Genomic DNA, 12,235 nt, shown 5'->3' with positions numbered 1-12,235 from the left:
GGACATTGCGGCTCCATCGATGTCGCGGTCGTTCAGAATGTCACTCCAGTCGATAGTTGAGATGAAACGATTCATCATTGCGAAGTTTGATTTACGATGATTATAATATGTTGATTTGATTATGTCTGTGAAAACGAGCGGTGACGATTCATGTAATGAAACCAGCAGTGGTGGGTGATGATGACACAATTTAACAATTTAACAATTTAACATTTATAATAGTACTCTTCTGATTTGATTCTACGTGTCAGTTTAGATCTGCACTAAGCTTGCTTTTTCTCTTCTTCTACTTGATTGCCTTGCCTACTTGCCTTTCGAAAGACACTTCATTGTCATTCGACGCTCCTCAACAAACCATATTCGCTTAAGCAAACATCAAACGACGTTCTTGAAATGGATTACCTAGCGGGCACCAGTTTATATATCGATTTGTGTGATAAGCCTGTTTTCACAGCAATTTGTAAGCTATTGAAATAAGTATTCGGGTCAATAATTCATAAGAATATAACTCTTAGGCATTTCATCTTTCGAATAGAGTGATTACAATACCACTTCGTTTAGCTGGAAAAGAATTATTGACGCTCAAAAGAGGAATCGATCATCCTCGCTGGGTCAAATAATATAAAAAAATAATAGCTGTCATCAAACAACGGCTTCTTTGATGTGGTGGAATATTCTCTACGCCATGTCAAACATTCAATTTTCTCCGTCATAATCTATATCGAATTGTTATCGATACTTTGTTTTTTTCGCTAAAAGCTCCGTTCAGTCCGGCTGCAGGAAAAAAGGGACTGCCCTACAAATGAAGCTTACATTTCTGCATAATTCAAGAACTAATGAAGTAAACGGAACTAAATTTGACAGGTGGAGGTATTAGGGTGCAAAAAACATTTCTAAGGTGGTTCAAAACTCCTCACATCCCTCTAAGGGGTGTCTGCCATAGAAATGACACATAAATTTCTGCATAACTCGAGAACTACTTAAACAAATGGAACCAAATTTGGCATATAGAGGTTTTAGGGATCGATAAACGTTTCTATGGTAGTTCGACACTCCTCCCCCCTCTCTAAAGGGAGGCTCCCATACAAATGAAACACAAATTTCTGCATAAGTCGAAAACTAATCAAACAAATGGGGCCAAATTTGGGATGTGAGGGTTTTTGGATACGAGAAATGTTTATATGATGGTATGACACCCCTTCCTCCCCTGGAAAGGAGAGGGGGTCCCATAAAAATAATGCATATATTTCAACCAAACATGACAATTGAAAATTTTCGGAAAACTCTGAAGGAAAATGGGAAAATTCGAAAAATTCAATTCACATGTGTTCTACAGTTACATATTGACAAGTGTTGTTAGTCCATACTGAAATTTTATAGCAAAAAATAATTTTGAAGGGTAGATTAGAAGATCAATCAATGAACAGTTCTGCGATTGGACCCATGAACGTGCGCTTAGTAAGAAAACGTGGATGTGATAACGAAAAATAAATTTTGGGCGGGACGGAGTTTGCCGGGTAAGCTAGTAAATAAATATTTTTTCTACGTGATAAAGAAACAATTGCGTAGAAAAATTATTATTAAATATTTCCAAGTGATTGATGCAAAAATATGGGCGATTTATAAAAAATGATCGAATTATAAGCGTTGGAAATCTTTCATTATTTCACACATATTTAGTATTTAGATTTTCATACATATCATACCTTCCTGTTAAACGTAGTCCTACGTTAAATCGTGTATGTGAATTGAACGCCATCATGTTTATGGAACAAGTACAAATCAAAACAAAATATAACACTTTGATACCGTGTTCATCAAAGTATTTTATTGGAAATAAAAATATGGAATATTTTTTTAAATAAAATACATTTGTTGTATTTTTTCGTTTGTTTTTAAAAAAATAAGTAATCCTGATTTTTCCTGAATTTCAAAATTGGTCCATTTTAGTATGAAGAAGTATGAAGAAACCTTGAAAAACACAAATGTTACGAGTGGACTTTGTACATTTCAAAAGAGGCATAGTATCTATTAGATGTGTTTGGAAGTAACATAATAGAAAAAAAAACATTTCAAGCAGATCGTGAGGGATAACTGGCAGAAAAAGAAATTTTTATTCTTGCTCAGACACTGATCCCAAAATCATAAAAATCCGCATAAAAAATCTCGTTTAAAACGTTTAAAAGTATAGTTGGTAAACGATTATGTAATTTTTCCCAGAAAAACAGTTCTCGGAAGTTTGGCTAAATATTTGACTGCCAGCAAAAAAAAAAACGCTACACAACCAAAAATCCAGATGGAGAACTAATTTATTCAATGAAATGTTCTAAATGCTAACTTCAAACGTGAATGGAGACAACACGATTATATATCAATCTCTTCGCGAAGAATGTGTCAAATTCAATTGATTGTACAAAACCACAAATGTCTCATACGTTCTTTAGCAATGTTGTAGTACACAATAATAGAACATATGAGCTGATAAAGTTATTAGTCAGAGAGATTTGATGATTTGTTGAGCTATGCGAATTTCACATTTACATTTTGAACGATAATTCTTCATCATGTATATAAGATGTTCTAGATTTTTTCTAATTGTGCTGATATTCGGATTAAATTATCAATTCGATTAACATTTTTTTGTGTATTATAGTGACATTCAACACTTCTGGCTGATTCGCCAATTTTTACTTCCATTTTTGGAAGAATGTCGGGAGTGAGAATTGAACTCGTGACCTTTAGCGTGAGAGCTACGGATGTTACCACTACGCCAGATTATATCCTCTCGATTAACATTAACTGACGCAGTATCCTCGAACATAATTCGTGGATCCACGGATATTTCAGCCCGTATTGGGGCTGAGTAAGGGTAATATTTTGCAAAGTTGTAGTTTTCGGATAACATTATTTTTGTGATTATTGGAAAAGGAAAAGCCTACAATCCAATTGATCCAGATTCGAAATCAATATTTGATCATCACTAGTACTGATGTACACAAAACGAATAGCACCAAAGAGAAAAAGTCAATTGAAACTTTAATCTAAATTTCACGATTCACATGAGATTGCGTATTGAAGCACCAGCTTGCAATCGATTCCCCCAGAATACGCCATCGGTTTTTTTCTTGCCGTTGCCCAATATTGCACGGCATCGTGCAACATAAACTTAGTAAAATAACCATCATTTCACGAACAAACTTTACGATTGGCGATTAGGGCGATATCAGCTTCACTGTTGTTGTTCGTTGTTCTTCTTGCCAAAGAAGATTACCCAATGCAACTCAAATATCTGAGAAAAACAACCACCAGCGAAGGAATAGGTTTCAGGTCGCGTCGATAGACAGCGCGAGCTCCTCGCAAACATGGTATGTTTGATGACATCACGACCATTGGTGGCCACAAATCAATGACGAGAATGGGGCGGATTATGAGAAATGTTAATTGATGGTGATTGACGGACAATAATAGAATTGAAACGTATTTTGCCCTCCTCTCCTAATACGGTGGACGATGCAGTTCTTCGAGGCACGTCGACAGGGAACCTTGCCCATCCACTGATGCAATGGTTCTAGCAGATGTTAAACTATACTCCTATCACAATCACTATCAATTCTTCCATCAGCAGGCATACGACTTAATGACCCAGAACAGCCACCGAATCTGGAACTTCAAGGTCGACTACATTCACGCGGTGACCTGCAGTAGATCCCGCGAACAGGTTGCGCCTCAAATCTTACACGCCGGCGCTTCATGCCGACGGTACGTCCCCCCGTCCATCCAACGCATGAATTGGAATTGCAAATTAAATCATACCGATCTTGTTGTGACGCGCTTCACGGAACCTGGCGCGGTGCGCTGCGCTGGGTGAACACACCTCAACAATCGCAATAGTTTGAGCAACTCTGTCACAATCTCTTCCTCATCGGTGACTCGTCCTGACTGATCGGTTGTTCTCGACGATGTTGTTATTGTGTTCTTTGACGTGCTTCGCATCGTCCGCATCGATCATCAACTCATCGATTGAGAGCCGAACTTGAAATAGGGGCAATTTGGCTAAATCAAACCTCTTTGCCGCTGTGGTAATTACGTCGAGCATGATATGCGCGAAGCCCGGAAGTTGTTAGCGTTTTTAAAAATGGTTCAACTTGTGCCAAATGATTTGGTGCAAGTCTCGTCGAGCACCACCGGGTTAGCTGGATGAGTCATCCGATCATCTGATTATTGATTCATGGCGATCTTGTTACTCTCATTGAAGGCAGTAGGCAACCTGCGGTATGAATTTAATGAATTTAATACGATTTTCGTCGCCAACATTATTGATTGCTGAAACTTGATGAAAGCCTTCGTGCTAAATGAATTCAATAATCGATAATCGTACAACTTTCGTATCTAGTATGATTTCGGGGCGCTTTGCATACAATCGACACATAATTAGTGTCTAAAATTGTTGTGAACTGCCCGCGATTATGTCGGATTGTCGGAAGAAAAATGAGAACCGCTCAACGGTGACCTTATCGGTCACCTTGATTCGATATGAATTTACCAATTGGGCAACCGCAGTGGAAAATGAGCTTCGTTTATGTTTGAAGGTTCTGCCATAATTAAACGGCAACGCGATTGATTCCCCACGATGAATTATATGCGAAATAGTTCACCACCGTAGGGTACCTCAACAATTCTACAGCCCTGCTGAAGAGTTACAGAACGATTGATTCTTGCCGTTTTGACTATTGAATTGAATACGCCGAGCTCCGTTCCCCCCCGAGAGCTGAACAAAAGAAGGTCATCCCGACCTAAAACATAGACACCGTTCCAAGCAGCGAAAAAATAGTGAAACGAAAACAGGTTGCATCTGCGGATAATATACCAGGGGGAAAAGGGTACATTCCTGCTAAATGTCAGCGCGATCTTTGGCGATTGGGAGTTGCAAACGGTTCGCTCGGTTTCGGTAGAGATAGGAAATCATTTTGGGGTGAGCGTCAAATTTTCGACGTTTAGACCGTAGATTGATAGTTACAGGGGTTCCACGAAAATGAAGAGGCGATTCAATCTAAATATTTGAAGGTTTTTTTTCTATCAATTTTGTTGGAGTAACATCCTCGGTCTGTAATTGTTCCAACTGAAGGTCTTCAAACCATCTGGGTGGCATTCCTTGCTCGTTGTCTTTAACGCCAAATTTGTATTTCTAAATGGTCGATGCAATTCTTTACAAGTAACATTTGAATATCCACTATCGAAGGACCAGTTCGCTGAACATTTCTTTCTTTTAAAACTATTTATTACTTGTGCCTGCTGCCCTTGACAACCGACAGAAAAGTACACTTAGTTAAAAAATAGGCAAAAGTTCAAAATTGAACATTTTTAAAGAATTTCAAAATTTCAATTTCAAGTCCCTGGTATTAGAATATCCTACTGGAGCATGATACATGAACTGGTTCCGAATTTTGTTGGATGTTTTTCATGGACACCAAGGTTTCCAGCGATTTCAATAAAATAAGAACACACAATGTTCCAAACGACACATCATTTTCACAAATAAAATTGCAATTTCACATTTATTTTTATAATAAGGTAAATGATTTTGGTTTGTCCAGTCGAAAATATGTTAATGGTTTGTCCACATTTTTGAATGCTCTAATTCAGTGCACCTGTGTCGAATCAGGTATTCTAATGTTTCAAAACATATAAAAAAACAAATAGTCTTTTTCATGATTTACAGTAGTTTTATAGTATATTTTTACGGATTAACATGTTTTAAAGAATCATAAAATCCACCTTCTATTGATATCCATGCGCCCCTCATTTGAGCTAACTTTTAATCAATAACCATAACCAACCATCAGGTAATTGGTACGTATTCAGACCTTTTCTAGATTATAACACTCACATATATTGTAAACATCATGCTTGCAGACTATTTGTATCAGATTTACATATCTAAACCATGTCATTAATGCATTTCGATGACCTCAATTCTGATCATGAATTGTCCGATTCACTAATGTTGTTTTGTCCACATGATTTCTATGGCAACCGCTTGGTGCGCTGCAGTTTGTTTATGGTGTCCTTCGCGCATAGCAGAAATGAAGATTCTCTGTGTTGAGTGTGTTGAGGTGAACACTTTTAAAAAGCCTAAGAAAAGGTAATATTCTGAAGAAAGTCTAAATTATGAAGGGATCAATATGATGACAGTAAACTCAAGCAATGAGAAATGCAACATCTACTTGAAAACTCGATTTTTTTTTCATTCAAAAATTGTGATTCCTAAAATCCGACAAACCATGATCATTTTTCGGACAAACCATGATCAGAGATTTGTTTGGTAAATGACTGGACTCAGCGTACCATCGGTACTTCGCGTACCTGCAGGCATAAAATAGACCCCATTCGTACCTGCAGGCATAAAATAGACCCCATTCGTACCTGCAGGCATAAAACAGACCCCATTTGGCTTCGTGTCCAGTATCCCTACATCCCCGTGGTGCCGGCTGGGGTACGAGTAACCATAGTGAAGATCGGGTAACCAACCCCGGTGGGATCTTGGTCGCATGCTGACAGGGAAGGGGGTCTATCCGGGCGTCTGTTCACCATGGAGGTGCGGCTCAAAACAGCGTCTGGTCTCCATGTTAGGGGCGGCTGACCACTGTCTTCGTGCCAGCGGGGACTCAAAAAAGAGCTGTGCACGACAATCCTCCGGCGAGACAGGGGATTGGTGCAGGCCTTCCAAGCCATCCGTAAAAATGAAACGCACTCGATACAAAACAATCGGAATAGACCCTTGCAAAGAAGCTCGGAACATGAAACTGCAAGTCTCTCAATTTTCTTGCGAGTACCCGAATTCTTTCGGAAATATTGAGAGCCCGCAATTTCAACATCGTACGCTGCAGGAGGTGTGCTGGAAAGGTTCGATGGTGTGATCGTTCCAAGATAGGTATACCATCTACCAAAGCTGCGGCAACACACACGAGCTGGGTACAGCTTTCATTGTGATAGGGGAGATGCAGAAACGGGTGATTGGCTGGTGGCCGATCAACGGAAGAATGTGCAGACTGAGGATGCGAGACCACTTCTTCAATATCAGCATTACTAACGTCCACAGCCCTTATCTAGCTAGCACCGATGACGACAAGGAAGAATTCTATGCGCAGCTAGAGCGTGAATACGATCACTGCCCAAAACATGACATCGAATTCGTCATCGGTGATTTGAACGATCAGGTCGGCCAATAAGAGGAGTTCAGACCGGCAATTGATAGGTTCAGCGCCCATCAGATTGGTTAGGCTATTGAGAATGGCCTAAGACTTATCGACTTCGCTGTCTCCAAGAATGGCCATAATGGCCATACGTAGCACCTTCTTCCAGCACCGCCTCCAATACCGTTACACCTGGAGATCACCACAGCAAACAGAAACACAAATTGACCACGTTATGATCGACGGCAGGCACTTCTCGGATATCATCGACGTCAGAACCTATCGTGGCGCTAACATCGATTCAGACCACTACCTGGTGATGATCAAACAGCGTTCTAAACTGTCAGCCGTCAATAACATAAAACATCAGCGCTCACCACGGTACCACCTACGACGACTACAGGAGCCGAACGTCTTGAAGCCAGTCTTGAAGCTGCGTTACTGGGGGTAGACAAACTGGATGCTACTCCCTTCGATGAATGCTGGGACACTTTGAACACCTGGGACACCTTGAAAGCAGCAATTAGCAGCACAGCAGAGACCGTCATCGGGTATGAACCACGAGGACAACGGAACGAATGGTTTGACAACGAGAGCCGAGCGCTCCTAAACGAGAAGGATGAAGCACACGCAGCCATGCTGCAACGAGCGACTCGACAAAACGAGGAACGATACAGGCTGAAGCGAAGGCAGCAAACACATCTCTTTCGGGAAAAAAGCGTCACCTGAACAGCGCGCAGACAGGTGCAGTGAACAACGACGACGTACCACCCCCGACAATGGGTGAAGTTAAAGAGGCCATCAATCAGCTCAAGAACCACAAAGCAGCTGGTAAGGATGGCCTCGTAGCGGAGCTCTTCAAGGGAGGTCCGGAAAAACTTGTAGAGTGTATGCACCGGTTGATAGTCAGGATCTGGGATCTACCGGAGTAGCGGAAGGACTGGGTAATCTGCCCCATCTATAAAAAAGGCGACAAGCCGAATTGTGGGAACTACCGTGCCATCACAATCCTGAAAGGTGCCTACACAATTCTGTCTCAGATTCTCTTTCGCCGTCTATCGCCAATAGTAAGTAAATTTGTGGGAAGCTATCAGGCCGGATCCACGTCCGGTTGCTCGACAACGGACCAAATTTTTACACTGCGGCAGATTCTCCAAAAGTGCCGCGAGTGTCAGGTCCCTACGCACCACATCTTCGTTGACTTCAAGGCCGCATATGATACAATCGACCGACGACAGCTATGGAGGATCATGGACGAACAAGGCTTTCCCCGAAAGCTGACAACACTGATTCCAGGCAACGATGAACGGTGTGCCGTGCAGTGCGCGGATCTCATGGGAACTGTCGGAATCATTTGAGACTCACAGGGGACTTCGACAAGGCGATGTACTCTCCTGTCGGCTCTTCAACGTGGCGCTGGAAGGTGTTGTACGGAGAGCGGGCTTCAACATGCGGGGCACGATTTTCAAAAGTCGAGTCAGTTTATCTGCTTCGCCGACGAACAGAACATAATCACGAAACACGAATCAGGGCTGATTGGGCTTGGGATCAATGCGTCTAAGACTAAATACATGCTAGCAGGATGGACTGATCGCAACAGAGTTCTTCTCGGCAGTAGTGTTGTGATCGACGGCGATGAGCTCGAGGTGGTACAGAAATTTGTCTACCTTGGCTCGTTGATAACAACTGACAACAACAACAACAGCCGTGAAATTCGAAGACGCATAGTCAATGGGAGTCGTGCCTACTATGGGCTCCGCGAATCCTTGCGGTCCAACAAGCTCCGACCCCGTACGAAGTGTACCATGCACAAATTCCTTATTTGACCGGTTGTTCTCTATGGGCACGAAGCATAGACGATGCTTGAAGAGGACTCACAGGCGCTTGGTGTATTTGAACGCCGAGTGCTCAGAACAATATGTGAAAACGGTGGAGTTTGCGAGCGTTGTGTGCGAGATAGCTACATTCCCACAACTATTTTTTACATCGTGACGATATCGTTTCATACTATGCAACCAGTATCCCAAAAAACTTTCTAACGACTTCTAACATTCTTGTTATAGATTGACCCTCATGAAGCCCGGACCAAATGTCTATTAAGAAAGCTTCGGAAAATTCTGTCAGTAAATGTGTATACAAAAAGCAGAAAATTTGAAACTGCTGGACAGCGGAAAAAGCTAGTATCGACGAGTGAGCAATTTTGCAAAAAAGACATTAGACTCCTCCAATTTTGCATACAATAAATACAATGCAATAAATCTATGTAGCGAAAGGTCGGAAGGTCTTATTGAAAAGTTCTAGGAAGCAAATGAAAGCTCGACAATGAGACAAAAAATGTTTACTCACATTACTCACAAGATATTAAATTTTCATCTGCTGTCGCACTGTATAGTGAAAAACATCGGAAAACTCGTGCTCTAGTGCTCTGAAAGTTAAATTTTCATTTCTCAATTTTCGGCAATGGTTTTGTTTGGATTGGTGAAAGCATCGTTATTTTTTTGACACTGATGCCAGTCAACATCATCGAAACAACTATAAAAACCACTCAATAAAATGTTATTCCTGAGTCATAGCGTTTCATGTCATTAAAATCAACAGAATAAAATTGTGTTGATATAAATACAATTATGATTTTCACGTTTAAAGGTTCAATAATGTAAGTTTTAGCAACGTTAACATTGGTTAAGAAAGTTGTATTGCAGAGCTCGGAACACTGCCACGGCTGCCTATGCTTTCAAAAACAGTAAACGGAAAAGTATTACATTCAATCAAAATGCCTCGACCAACGAAGAGAAGGGTTAAGGCTCTCCAACGTGAATATGTGAAACCAATACGATCAACGATGGAAAATATTAAGGAATTAGCAACATCGAGTTACTATGCGGAAGAACTTGTTAATACCAAAAGAGCCCCAATTCGTATGTGTTATAAATTTGCTCATGTTACGCTCGCGTATAATCAGAATTTTACTTGATATGCAAATGCACCTTCTATATATATATATTTATATTTGCAATTGATCATCGGAGCATATCGTTCATACATTTTACTTTTGTATTGAATTGTTATTTTTTTCAAATGTATTCAATGGCTCGTGTCAATGAAGCGCCACACAGTCTGATAAGTGAATTGATCTATTTACAAGTGCTTTGCTCTTCTCTCACAAACACTATTACCCCATTTTTACACGTGGGTTTACCTATACTACTACAATGGCTAGCTTCCACCTTCACCTTAAGGTGAAAGTGTTCTGGGGTCTGCAATACAATTTGCTTAACCAATGTTGAAGTTGCTAAAACTTACATTATAAAGGGTGTGTCACATAAAATTGCATCACGGAAAAAACGCTGTAGAAATTCGCCCAGTAGACCGATCCTTTTGAAAATTTTAGACAGTAAAATAAAAACTATTAAACAACTTTTGGCATTTTCTTTTTATTCATACTTCGAGCCCAAGCCCGTATGCTCGCACCTTCCTCTTTACCCCGTCCATAAGGTTCTGCACAACGTCAGGTTGTAGTTTTTTTTGAACAGAAATCCATTTTCTCTTGAAGTCCGCCTCCGATTTGACAACTTTTGGGATCCTCCGGAGGGCCTGCTTCATAATCGCCCAATATTTCTCTATTGGGCGAAGCTCCGGCGTGTTGGGCGGGTTCATTTCCTTTGGCACGAAGGCGAACCCGTTGGCTTCGTACCACTCCAACACGTCCTTTGAATAGTGGCACGAAGCGAGATCCGGCCAGAAGATGGTCGGGCCCTCGTGCTGCTTCAATAGTGGTAGTAAGCGCTTCTGTAGGCACTCCTTAAGGTAAACCTGCCCGTTTACCGTGCCGGTCATCACGAAGGGGGCGCTCCGCTTTCCGCAAGAGCAGATCGCTTGCCACACCATGTACTTTTTGGCAAACTTGGATAGTTTCTGCTTGCGAATCTCCTCCGGAACGCTGAATTTGTCTTCTGCGGAGAAGAACAACAGGCCAGGCAGCTGACGAAAGTCCGCTTTGACGTAGGTTTCGTCGTCCATTACCAGGCAATGCGGCTTCGTCAGCATTTCGGTGTACAGCTTCCGGGCTCGCGTCTTCCCCACCATGTTTTGCCTTTCGTCGCGGTTAGGAGCCTTCTGAACCTTGTATGTACGCAGGCCCTCCCGCTGCTTAGTCCGCTGGACGAATGAACTTGACAAATTCAGCTTATTGGCGACATCCCTGACCGAACTTCTCGGATCACGTCTAAACTGCTTAACTACGCGCTTGTGATCTTTTTCACTGACGGAGCATCCATTTTTGCCGTTGTTCACCTTCCGGTCGATGGTTAGGTTCTCGAAGTATCGTTTTAGTACTCTGTTGACCGTGGATTGCACGATTTCCAGCATCTTACCGATGTCCCGATGTGACAACTCCGGATTCTCGAAATGAGTGCGCAGGATTAATTCACGACGCTCTTTTTCGTTCGACGACATTTTTCCAAATTTACGAAAAATTTACAGTGAAGCATGGCCAACGTGATCTATACACTCTTATCTGATCATAAGCGAAAGCTGAAGATATAATTCCTAAAAATTAAATTTCTACAGCGTTTTTTCCGTGATGCAATTTGATGTGACACACCCTTTAGACCCATTAAACGTAAACATAATAATTGTATTGATATCAACCCAATTTTATTCTAATGATTTTCATGACATGAAACGCTATGACTCTCAATAAGTTTTTATAGATGTTAGGATTATGTTGTCTGGTATCAGTAAATAACGATGCTTTCACCAATATAGGTCGGACTCGATTATCCGGGATTCGATTATCCGGAATTTTAGACTCGATAATCCGGAGTATTTTATTTTTGATTTTCGGAAATTTTGAATAATTTGTATAATAATTCTATATTGAATAGCGAATATGGGTATCAAAAGAAAGGGCTTGACTAGTAGAATGCATTTATTTATGTAAAATTCAAATCCAAGATGGCGGCCACTAAAAAATGGCGGATTACATATTTTCTCAGAACCCCATCAATATGGGTATCAAACGAAAGGACTTGACTAGTAGA

General features: G+C 41.1%; 1 protein-coding gene across 2 annotated transcripts in view; it reads right to left on the bottom strand.

Moving 5' to 3' along the window:
- Positions 1-12,235, bottom strand: part of LOC129775735 (disheveled-associated activator of morphogenesis 1) — a 213,545-nt gene that overhangs the window by 122,490 nt on the left and 78,820 nt on the right. The gene's annotated exons all lie outside the window — the stretch shown is intronic.

Source organism: Toxorhynchites rutilus, chromosome 3, assembly GCF_029784135.1.
Source record: "Toxorhynchites rutilus septentrionalis strain SRP chromosome 3, ASM2978413v1, whole genome shotgun sequence".
Taxonomy (NCBI): Eukaryota; Metazoa; Arthropoda; class Insecta; order Diptera; family Culicidae; genus Toxorhynchites; species Toxorhynchites rutilus.
This window is presented reverse-complemented; position numbering and strand designations above follow the sequence as displayed.